General features: G+C 41.0%; 2 long non-coding RNA genes across 2 annotated transcripts; one reads left to right on the forward strand and one right to left on the reverse strand.

The window, feature by feature from the left end:
* The first annotated feature begins 6,178 nt into the window (after positions 1 to 6,178).
* Positions 6,179 to 7,321, forward strand: LOC132997338 (uncharacterized). The gene is made up of 3 exons (XR_009677407.1): positions 6,179 to 6,231; positions 6,294 to 6,508; positions 6,646 to 7,321. It is a non-coding gene; the product is annotated as an uncharacterized LOC132997338 (long non-coding RNA).
* A 3,184-nt stretch (positions 7,322 to 10,505) lies between these two features.
* On the reverse strand, positions 10,506 to 11,398 carry LOC132997339 (uncharacterized). Its single transcript, XR_009677408.1, has 3 exons — positions 11,175 to 11,398; positions 10,810 to 10,902; positions 10,506 to 10,575 (listed from the first exon to the last, which is right to left on the reverse strand). It is a non-coding gene; the product is annotated as an uncharacterized LOC132997339 (long non-coding RNA).
* Positions 11,399 to 11,941: the final 543 nt, after the last annotated feature.

Raw genomic sequence — 11,941 nt, forward strand, 5'->3', positions numbered from 1 at the left:
ACCGCCTGCCGTTCGGTTACTCCCTGGCTCCACGCACTTTCTCCAAGTGTGTGGAAACGGCGCTGGAGCCGTTGCGCAGGACAGGGATGAGAGTGTTATTCTACCTGGACGATCTGCTTTTATTAGCTCGTTCCAGGGAGGAAGCTGTGTTACAGACGAAAACACTGGTGTGTCATCTGTCGAGTTTGGGCTTCACCATAAATTGGGAAAAAAGCTCTGCTCTCCCCGCTCAGATCGTGACGTATCTGGGGGTGGAGCTAGACTCTGTCAGCATGAGGGCGCGGCTCTCAGGACAGAGAGTTATGGCAAGCCGATTTGACATAAATTCGCTAGACTGGATATGTGTTGCAGATATCTGCAATTCAGTTTCGCCTAGTCAAAGAGAACATTTTGGATATCCGCAACTACATTCCTCCTATCCACAACTGTCATTTCAGATATCCACAAAGACATTCCTCCTAGGAGAAATGACGTCATTTTTCCCATTCATGTCTATGGGGTTTCTCATTACAGATATCTACAATTCAATTGCGGATATCCACTATGTGAATTACGGATATCTGCAACTGAATTGTAAATATCTGTAATTCCATTTGGAGATATCTACAATTTGACTCTGACTAGTCATAATTCCAGTTCAAGATATCTTTAATTCACCTCAATTCAAGATTTCTACATGTCCCTTTTCAGATATCTTAAATTAAGTTTTGACTAGGCGAAATTACATTGTAGATATCTCTAACTGGAGTTAAGACTAGTCAAAACGACGTTGTAGATATCTCAAACTGGAGTTAGGGATAGTCATAATTTAATTGTAGATATCTATTATCAGGTTATAGATATCTTGAAATTAATTTTGATTAGAGATATCTAAAGTTGTAGATATCTGTAACTTTCATTCCGCCTAGTCAAAATTGAATTACAGATATCTTAAATTAGAGTTTTGACTAGGCAAAATTACGTTTCAGATATCTGTAATGACAAATTATAGGACCGCCTCCCACTTTAGACGGGAGCGGAGCAGGTCGTTGTCGTTCATCATCATTCACACAATACACCTGTGTTCACTGATTACATCGGTCCACGGATCAGTTTAGTACCATGTCACAGCAGCCGGCAGTCGAGGGGGTCGGGGTTTTTAACCGTCTTTTTAACGCTGCAGCCCGTGCCAGGCAGGAGCTGGCAACGAGCAATGAGGATTCCCGATTACTTTCTTCAACGAGAAGACTATTTCGCCGGGAAGTTCCACGAGTTCGGGGTAAGTTTGGCCATTTGCTAGCTAGCAGAATGTGCTAGCAGAAGTTCGGGGTAACGTTAGCTGTTAAATATGTTAACCTATCTTGTTTTTCCGGGTTGACTATCGTGCTTCGTTATCGTTACTATAAAGTTATTTGCAGCATAATTCACAGCCTCATACGTATTTAAGTGTAACGTTAATTCAGCTGCTACCTCAGGGATTCCCAATCTGGTTATATATCGCCGTTTTTCAGAATACCCTGCTGCTATATATAAACATGGCCTAACCATGACGCACTTTATAATAGAGCACCTTACCACCCACTGAATCACAGGGTCAGTCCCTCTCTGCCTGCATGCCATACACCCCTCAGTACATTCATGTGAACTTTTTATTTGTTTTATTTAGTATCTTATTGTCCATATTATTCATATAGATTTTAGCGAAGAGTGACTGACAGTTATGTATTTGTGTTTACAGGAGGATCTGGTGGCCGCAGGGAAAACCTTATTTGGCAAGCAAAGCTTTTCCTCCTTCCAGGGCCAGATAGTGATTTTCTGCCCCCAACAAAAACACTTGATGAACTTGCTAAACTTGGATTAGGTAATGTGAGATTGAAGCACATAAGAATTGAGTGTTATTTACTTTTACACCTTATTATCCAACCTTCTTGCCAAGAAAACTATGGAACAAGCTTTTTTAATTCTAACTTGAGCCTGTCTGGTCCCATTTGTAAAACTGTGTATTGGGAGACATTTAATTATGTTAAAATACATTTAGCATTTGTTTTAAAGAAATATTGTAGAGCTGTTTACTCTTTAATGCATTTTCATAAAAGTTTCCATGTAGCCATTTTAATAAATACACCTATGCCCTTCCAACACTTTCTCATGCCAAGGCATCATTTTGAAAGTGTTGAGGAATATCTCCCAATGAATCATTTTGCATCAGCTATCTAAAGTTAGTCAATGGTGGTTATGGTTAGTGTGGGTTCTAGGTGGTGCATTCGGAGGCTCAGCTACACCATATATCATATGTTAATGTTCTTTCACATATTATGCTCAGAGGCTCAACTGTGTGATGCCCTTGGGAGTGAAACCAGGCTCCCTCATCTCAGTCATATACAAATTTTGTTTAGCTTTAAACTTTGTAGAAGCACAACTTATCATAGGTTAGCTGTGGCAGTCATACAGGTCTACTTTAGTGGTTGGCAACACTGATTATCTCTGAAAATATGACAACAGTTTGGAAGCCTTGATTTGTGGAATTTATCGTCTTTGAAACTGTCTTCGCGAACATTGTAGGAGTCTGGGCAAGATCTCTAAGGACAGTTTGCGAGGATTCCTGAAATATCGGGAATATAGTATTAGCAACTAATGGCTGAGTTACTTTGCCACTAGAAGCAGATTATACTGATGTTTACATTTCCATTTTTAGGAAAACCTGTGCAAGATTCAGCAGACAGCCGCACAAACTCGAAGATTGGGTTGAACTGGAGTCTAGCAGAATTAAACAGCTTTGTTTGTCACAGCTACCCTCACATAAGCTTAAATTTGGTTGGGTTTGAATTGGCAAGAACAGGCAAAGGACGCAAAATCCAGATATTGAATGTTAGTTCTGTGAGGGAACTAAAAACAGCTGTTGGCAAAAGCAGACTTTACATCATGCCACGAGCCACTGTCTTGCAGGTATGGAATTATATACACAGGGATTTATATCATACTACAGTGCTGAAGTTAGTTTCACCTTTGTAACCTATTTTGAGGTTCTTAGAAATAGGCTGTTTATGTTTTTTTACCTTGACAGTTATAATAATAATAATGTACTACAATCAAATGTGTTAACTCTAATGTCTGCCTGTAACTGAAGTTACCCTCTCTGACCTCAGGAAACCTCACCACCCTCAGCCATGTCCCAGAATTCATTCCCACCACTCTCTGCAGCTCCAGCAGCAGATGAGACCTCACAGGTGGCTAAGGAAAATGTGGTTTCAGATCAGGTCCATATTGAAATGATTGCACATCTAAGATCAGTATGCACTTGATGAGTGGCAGATATAAACGGTGTTTTTGTCTTTTTCTAATATGTATTTATTATACTGTGATGTCTGAGCAGTTACATTCCCCAGGCAAACAGTTTTTGTACGTTTTGATTTTCTGTGTACTGCCAGGTGGCATCCACATCCTCTGCCATATCCATGGTTTCATTCCCACCACTCTCAATTGCTCCAGTACAAGATGAGACCGCCCCTTTGGCTGAGAGTACCCAAGCTCAAAGTGTGGTTGCAAATCGGGTAACAAATTTTGACATTAAAGAATCTATTATTTTAAGTATGTGTAGGCCTATTTGATGGTGATTGGTGAGAAATGCCATTTTTTATGTTTTACTTTAGGCTCTTCAAGAATGGCAAGCAATACGTGCCCAGCAAGACCAGGAATATAATGACAATTGGTTGGTGGATCAGGAGAAGGTAAAATTTCCAAGTTGTTATTTTGTATGTTTTACATGATATTACAGAATGCATAAATAATTTTATGTGGTCTTTTAATAGGAGAGGAAGAAACTAGCCTATCAGGCCTGTGAGGAAAGGCGTCAAAAGGTTTGTTTGTAATATTCGTTTGAATGAACTAGCCGAAGATTAATTTGAATTTTCTTTTTAATGAGAGCAATAACATTTCAGGCTATTGAAGCAAGACATCAGCGTCTATCTGCATGTGAGGTACCCTCTGATGGGGTGTTGATCAAATTTAAATATCCAGATGGACACCTCAACATGAGGAAATTCAGCTTGTGTGAGCCAATTCAGGTGATGTGTGTTCAGCTTGAGAAAATATCAAGTGTCGTCACAGTGGGTTGTCAAACGTCACTGGTGTAACACTGTTTCACATATTTTTAGACCTTGTTTGACTTTGTGGGACAAGATGATGGTGCCAGTGAAATCTTTGTGGTACAAGAAGCCACATCATCAAGATCAATTGAGAGCAGTTCCGCCGGGTCAATAATTGATCATGGCATAAAACCATCCTCAACTCTTTACTTACTTTGGTTTTCAAATCACCATGTACAGGTAAATGTATATTGCATTGTATTTCCTGTCTCAAATGAAAAATTGTTTTGTTTTGTGCAAGCTCATGTATTGTGTATGTTTGTCTTCAGGAAATTCTCTCAGGTCAACAAAATGATGGAGCTCATGCCCTAAACCATACATCTCCTGGTCAGTCGTCGCTGTCTGAGCCCTCAACCCAGCAAAGTCTCTCTGTGCCCTCTCTCCAGTCTGAGCCCTCAACCCAGCCAAGTCTCTCTGTGCCCTCTCTCCAGTCTGAGCCCTCAACCCAGCCAAGTCTCTCTGTGACCTCCACCCACTCACTGCTGTTTGAGCCCTCTCTCCAGCCTCTGCCATCTGAGAACTCTATCCAGCCATCGCTCACTCTGATCTCACAACCGCAAGAAATCCTGACTGATGAAGAACCATCACTCCCTCCTTCACCTGTCCAGGAACCAATCATTGATCTTGATGAACAAGAGGAGACGGTTTCACAAAATCAGTCTCCTGTATCAACACATCACCTTAGAGGACCTGTGGATGAGTATGTGTTTCTCATTAACTTGACATTGATGTTTTTGGTGTATGTAAATATTACATTTTCTATACCATAAAAAGGACTAGCACTAAACCAAAGTCAGTGTGATGCTTATATCCTGTAACATTTAAGCAGGTGGTTAAAACTTAGAAAACATGGTACATATTTGGCATATGAATAAAATGTATGAACTTCTTTGGTTGCAGGATTGATCTACAGACCATATTGAAAAAACTGGTCAGCAAAGTAGATGACTGCTTCTCTCCAACAAGCAACCAAATAAATGTGTGCAGGGACAATGTTTTACCATGTAGCCTGTGGGCATTTAAACGGAAGTCCTTCGACCCTGAAGCAAGACTGGATGTTGTCTTTGTGGATGAAGATGACAATGGTGAAGGGGCAGTTGACGAAGGCGGCCCGACCAGAGAGTACCTAAGGCTGTTGATGAGGGCCGTCCACCAATCAAACATCTTCGATGGACATGAAGATGATTTCGCCTAGTCAAAACTTAATTTAAGATATCTGAAAAGGGACATGTAGATATCTTGAATTGAGGTGAATTAAAGATATCTTGAACTGGAATTATGACTAGTCAGAGTCAAATTTTAGATATCTCCAACTGGAATTACAGACCGGCAGTTGCGTCTTGATACGCAAGGTAAGGAAGCCCAAATTCTTGGGGCTGTCTTCATTCAACTGGCATAATATTAGAAATGTATACACGGAAACCTATTTAAATTATTGCACTCCCTTATTTCTCCTGTCTTGATTTATTGTGTTTTTTTTACGTGTTCATTTTAGCTTTACAGAGTAAACTGTACACCTGGGTGGGGAAAATGATAGCTGTGTGCATCATTCATGGAGGAGTTGGTCCGCATTTCTTCTCGGAAAGGCTTTTCCGGCAAATCTGTGGAATAGAAACTACCCCGGCCACGGTCGATGAAGTTGGCGACCATACTTTTAGGGAGCAGTTGATGAAAGTAAGAAGGAGAAAGGTGTTATACATTGAATGTACAGTCTACTGTGACACAGCCCTCCAGTTGCTTTCTATTAACTTTCTATTTATGAAATGCTTCCTTTCATAGTGTACAGCTATTGACATGTAATTTATATAGGATAGGTGTCCTTGTAAGCCAAGTTTGGATTGTAGACTCCTGCACATTTTAATTATCCTTGTCTTTATGTGCCACTCACTATCTTTCATTCTGTCTTTTCTTTCTTTTTGTCTTTTCTTTTTAGATACAGGATGCAACAACAGTCAGAGAGGCAAACAATGCAATAACAGAGGCAGCAGATAGTCTCAGTATTATAGGTGCCTTGAGACATGTGTCCAGCCTGGAAGAGAAGGACTCCCCTTGTCCAGTCAGCTGCTGACTTCTTTGTCAACGGCAGATTGGCGACTGCCCTGGACCAGTAAGTAATTGCCTCACCTGTCACTAGCCCAGGACAACTCACACTGTCACATGTTTTCATAGGTTTGCTGATGGGTTAAAAACCCTTGGATTACTCAAAGAGATGAGGGAGAATCCGGCCGTGTTCTTCAACTTCTTTGTCAATGAGGAAATTCCCCTTCAGGCGAAGGACCTGTGCAAGTTATTTGTTCCAGACTTCTCAGCGCAGGGCAGCAACCGGAGAAACCGAGAAAATATGACAATCTGCTTCTGGCGTGACTGGTTGATTGACATAGAAGGTATACTAATTATTCTACCAGTAACAATATTGTATGTGAAAACATTTGATTTATTTTAAATTAACTTTTCTCCAATTCTATCAAGGTGTGAAAGGCATCACTTAATCACCGTTTCACACCACTTTCTTGTGTTACAGAAGGAGAATGCAGTCCAGTCACCCTTGAGAGGGTTTTGGAATTTTCGTCTGGAGCCTCTGTAGTCCCTCCACTGGGATTTCCACACCCTCCTCAAATACAGTTCATTCATGAAGAGAACCGAATCTTCCCTGAAGCAAACACGTGTATTGTTACACTATGCCTGCCGCTGCACTCTTCTTATGAATGGTTTAAAAAACATATGATGGAGGGAATTTTGCAAGCGCCGACCTTTGGTCTTGCATAATGTTACCGTGTTTGTTTTTAAAATTGTTCAGTGCAGGTTGTTAGAGGGCATGCCTCTATTGTTCCCAATTGTTTTCTACATTCTAGTTTTACAAGTGCTCTTTAACTTGGCACTTGTTGTTCTAATCACAACCCCATCACCAGATTTGTGCCCACCCTCTGCCACTCTGCCAATGCTGGGCCCACGACACAGGCCACAATGCCTGTTAGTTGGGCATCAACCACAGCTGCCATCAAGTGCCAAGTGCACTTGCACCTTCACTTTTAATGATGTGGTACTCTGTTAATGTTATGTCCAATTTCATGCACTTTTAAATATTTTCTATGTCCAAATCTTACAAGTGCTCCTTGCCTCTGTGGCACTTGTTGTTCTCTTTACTGTGGTCATCCCCACTTGCTGCACTCTCAATAAAGTGGTCAGTGCTACAATGATGCATTGTTGAGTGTATTTATATGCAGGGCCTATAATTTAACAAATCCTTTAAATCAGCATCCCAATAGCAGAAGGCCTAATAGACATAAGAATAAATGGCTTCTAGGCAGAATGGAAACATTCTCACACAAACATGGACTTCTGATCAATACTCGGACTAACAAGACTTTATCACTTTAGATCAAGCGTTTGCAATAATACACATTTGTTCCGTTTGTTTTGAAGACGTATGACCATGCATGATGCCAGCCTCTTGGGCAACTGTGGGCAGGACATGCACATTAGTTAGACATCAAATGTATATTTATTTATTGTACAATGTTGACCAAGCACAATGGGAGCAGAAATGCAACTATACAGCCCATCCCCCTACACAGAGTAGCCTAAACAGAGTCAGGCAGGGCGTGTCGGCGCTTGTCAACCAACAATAGGCCTACAATATGACATATGACAACACTTGTTGCTACTTCCAATGTCTTGACTGGCACACCCGGCATTAGCTACATCCTGGATAATGTATGCAACACTCGCACACTCCATGTGGTAGGCTATGCCACTCGTTTTTTTGTTTGTTTATTTTTTATTGACCAATGTACGAAATCCATAACCACTCGGTTATCGGGTCACCCATGCAGGAGCGATAGAGCAAACTCCATGGCTCTGACCCATGCAACTTGTTTTTGTATTTTCACAAACAATCAGACGTGGTCTGAACCGTGCACCTGCATGTCCGTTGGAAACATTATCGCCACTATGTCGCCACAACTATTTTACGTAGCGAACTAATGCATATTATAGCCTAATATAAGAATGCAGTGATAAACGGACACACCTGAACGAATGCGCCCGACAGAGAAACTTCGGTCTTCCCCAGCCTGGAAATGTGTGCCTACTAGATTTTTCAGTTCAGCCAAACTGCTTTTGAGTTCGTTGTTGGTCTCTGGTGATAGCAAATCTTCAATTCTTCCGAGATTTCTTTCACAGCTTTCAATCGAACGACGTTCTCTCTCTCCACAAATCCCCTGTGTGAGGGCTCGTTCAATTTCATGGCATTTTCTGGTGATTTTTCGATTACAGCCAACGCCATGACTGCTCCTTTCTTATTCCCACTTCTTCTTTGATGGCAAACGGAAATTACGTATTTCTGGATATCTAAAATCGCATGCCCAATAATTCGCACTCAAATGACGTTTGAGATATCTTTAACTTTAATTCTGCCTAGTCAAAACTGAATTACAGATATCTGCAATTGTCATTTAAGATGTGTGACGAGTTGAATGTCGTTTTCTGTGACGTCATTGCAGATATCTGTAATTCAGTTTCGCCTAGTCAAAACTGAATTACAGATATCTTTATCTGTCGTTTCGACTAGTCACAATTACATTACAGATATTTTGAATGAAAATTCCAACTATTCAAAATGTAATTACGACTAGTCAGAAAGAAGTTATCTACAATGTTAATTCCGGATAGTCAAACGTAGTTGATAAATGACAATTCGGCTTGCCATAGATGGGGAGGTCCTCGACACGGGGATTGGAACCTTCATCCCGATCTGGTGAGTCAGATTTGGAGCAGGTTCGGCGAAGCAGAGGTGGATCTGTTCGCCTCTCGCGGAAACACACAGTGCGCTCTGTGGTTTTCTCTGAGCGTGCGGGACAATCCACCGCTGGGAGTGGACGCGTTAGCGCATCGGCCGTGGCCCAGGATGCTTCTTTACGCTTTTCCACCGTGTCCTTTGATTCCACGGTTCCTGGATCGAGTTCTAGAGGAACGGCTGTCAGCCATCCTCATAGCTCCGGAGCGCACGGCCGCGTCATGGTTTCCATGTCTGCAACAGCTGATCTCAGGGTTGCCATGGGAGATCCCGTGGCGCGGGGACGCTCTCTCTCAGGCAGGAGGAGCGATCAGGAATTACCCGATGATAGGTCAGCGTCTGTGGGCCTGGCCGCTGAACGGGAACATTTAGAGAGGCTGGGGCTCTCTCAAGATGTTGTGCGCACACTGTAAGCCCGGAGTAGTAGAGTTTACTTAAAAAATTTGAGGAAATAGGTTGCCCTAAAAAATTTAAGTAATGGAAAATGAAAACTTGAGTTGATTCAACTTAAAAACTTTAAAGGCTAGAATTGTTATTTTAAGTTCAATGCACTAAATGCCAAATTGATTTAACTTAAAATGTTAATTTGTGTACATTGAAAAAATGAGTTTATTTAACTTTAAATCATTTGTGATATCAAATACTCTTCCTTATTACTCTACTTAGTTTTGTTAAGTTAAAGTGAGATTTTCTTTTCTTTTAGAATTTGTTAAACTAGGATAAAATAATTTAATGACAAAAATGTAACATTTTCAGTTTTATTCATTTGAACATACAATAACACGTAAACTTTACCTTTTAAAACCTAACAGTGCTGCTGGTAGCTAGAAGAACCACAGAAAATGGAATGATCATGAAATACAACAAAAAAAACAACTTTTTACAGCTAGCGTAAATCAACATATCAGCAATGTCATTTGCCTTCAGACAAGATGCGTGCACATGCGCACCAGACAACATTTCAATGTGTTCAATGTGACATCAGTGATAAGGATAAAGTGCATTTAACAGAGAATTACTGAAACGATTAAAATGAAAGTCTGTAGAAAAGGTGCAAGTCTGAGGTCAGTGCAAATATCAAAAAACAAGCACTGCCAATAGTGCAAATACCATCAAAACAGTGCTTATGCCATAAAACTGTGCAAAATGCCATCAAACTGTGCAAAACTGCAAACATGTATTCCTAAAAAACTGCTGACGCTTCTGGATTCGGGCTAAACAGCAGCAGAAGGAAAAAACAGAGCGAGACACTGGAAGGGCAAGGAGGGAACATAAGAGCATCACAGAGAAAGAGATATGAAGAGTGAGAGAGTGTGTGTGTGTGTGTGTGTGTGTGTGTGTGTTTTACAATGCAAGCTGATTTTTCAACGTTTGCATTTTCGGTGTCACTTTCGGCGCACTTCTTCCAAGGTCGAGCATTACCTGCTGAACAAAGTTGAAAGTGTTTTTCATATACTTAGGGTAATCGAGGTGCAGGGCATAAATTAGTCCAAAAAGAAGGCAGAAGGCCTGAGGTAGGTTTGCCAGGTTGTCCATCACCACGCTCCCTTCCAAGATGATGCCTACTTTGAATGGGTTGAGTGGAGTTGAATTTTCCTCATCCATGCAGAGGATTCCCACTGCAGTTTGACTGTATAGGCCATTGTCATTTACATCCTAACAGAGCAAGAAACAAATAGACAAGCAGAGGACATAATTATGCAACCTAGATTATGTAGAGTAATATGAAAAGTGTTGCACAACATAAACAGCACAGACAGTAACTGATTTAACTGACTTAACACACCTCATGTGGTTTTTGCTGCTCGTCAGCTCAGGCAAGTTTACAACAATGGCTTAAAATGAAAAGTCTATGCCTCTCAAACATTTAAAACAAATTAAATTACTTACAGAGCAGTTCCTGAAGAATGCACTGGGATCATCCCCCAAGATGACCGGCAATCCCCGAAGAATGAGGCACCTTATGTGTGTTGGCTCATTGACCTGGGAGATAGTGGACGTAGAATACAACAATAAAACAGTTTGTTAAGGATAGTCAAGTTTTTTTCATTTAATATCTGCATAGTCTTAATTTTTCAATCACCTTACTGCATTTCCCAGCACTGGAAAGTGCAGGACAAAGATTAACCAATGGAGATGAAGGAAGAGTGATAAGAAAAAGGAAAGGATAGCAGAGAGCAAATTGACCAAAAAGAATTGAAGAGCAAGGAAGAAAGAAGGAGAAGGTGTAGACTGATGTAGACGTTTCAACTCACCTTTGTCTTATGGAGAAGGTCAGTCAAAATCTGGCCGGTGAGGCCCCTCTTTTTCCTAAAGAGGTCCATCAGGCTTGGAGAGAAACGGTCAAGTGCATCAAAGAAGTTCTCTCTGAGACCCTGCCCCACCACTCGGTTGAACTCGCAATATACCTGAAACATATTACAAAGCAAACAATGTATGAGCCCATGTTAGAATGACCCAATCTGTGACCATTTACACCAGATTTGGTTAACCACTCCTAGATGGTCGTATATAAAACCTAGTGCTGAGTATTTTTTTCTACAATACACAAGACACAAAGCCATTGAATCATTTTTGTGAACACTCAAGTCATAAATGCTATTATTTATTGGGGGGGAACTAAAAGTGAAAGCTGAAAATGTGTGCCTGACTGGTCTTGACTGGTCCTCACTGCTCACAAACAGCCCCTTAAGTGAAAAATATAAAACAGATGTAGTTAATGCTTTCATGTGCTCACAAACACTGCATTTTCAAAAAAAGTTGTCACTGAAAAAAGTTTGCATTGCACCTAGAGTAATTAATACGTAAGTAATAGATGAAAAATGTCGATGGACTGGTTAACGTCTCACCGAGAGCCACTTCAAATTCAAACGCTTTCAACCATGTGTAGCAGGTAAGCTAAAATGGCGTCGCTAGTATTAGCTTACTAGCACTCACCTGATTAAGCTAACTGCACCGCAGCCGTTGCGCCGCCGCGTTCCTCTCTCCTCTGCCCGATAAAGAAGCGGGACCCCCGCTTCGT

The sequence above is a fragment of the Limanda limanda genome, unplaced genomic scaffold, assembly GCF_963576545.1.
Source record: "Limanda limanda unplaced genomic scaffold, fLimLim1.1 SCAFFOLD_31, whole genome shotgun sequence".
Taxonomy (NCBI): domain Eukaryota; kingdom Metazoa; phylum Chordata; class Actinopteri; order Pleuronectiformes; family Pleuronectidae; genus Limanda; species Limanda limanda.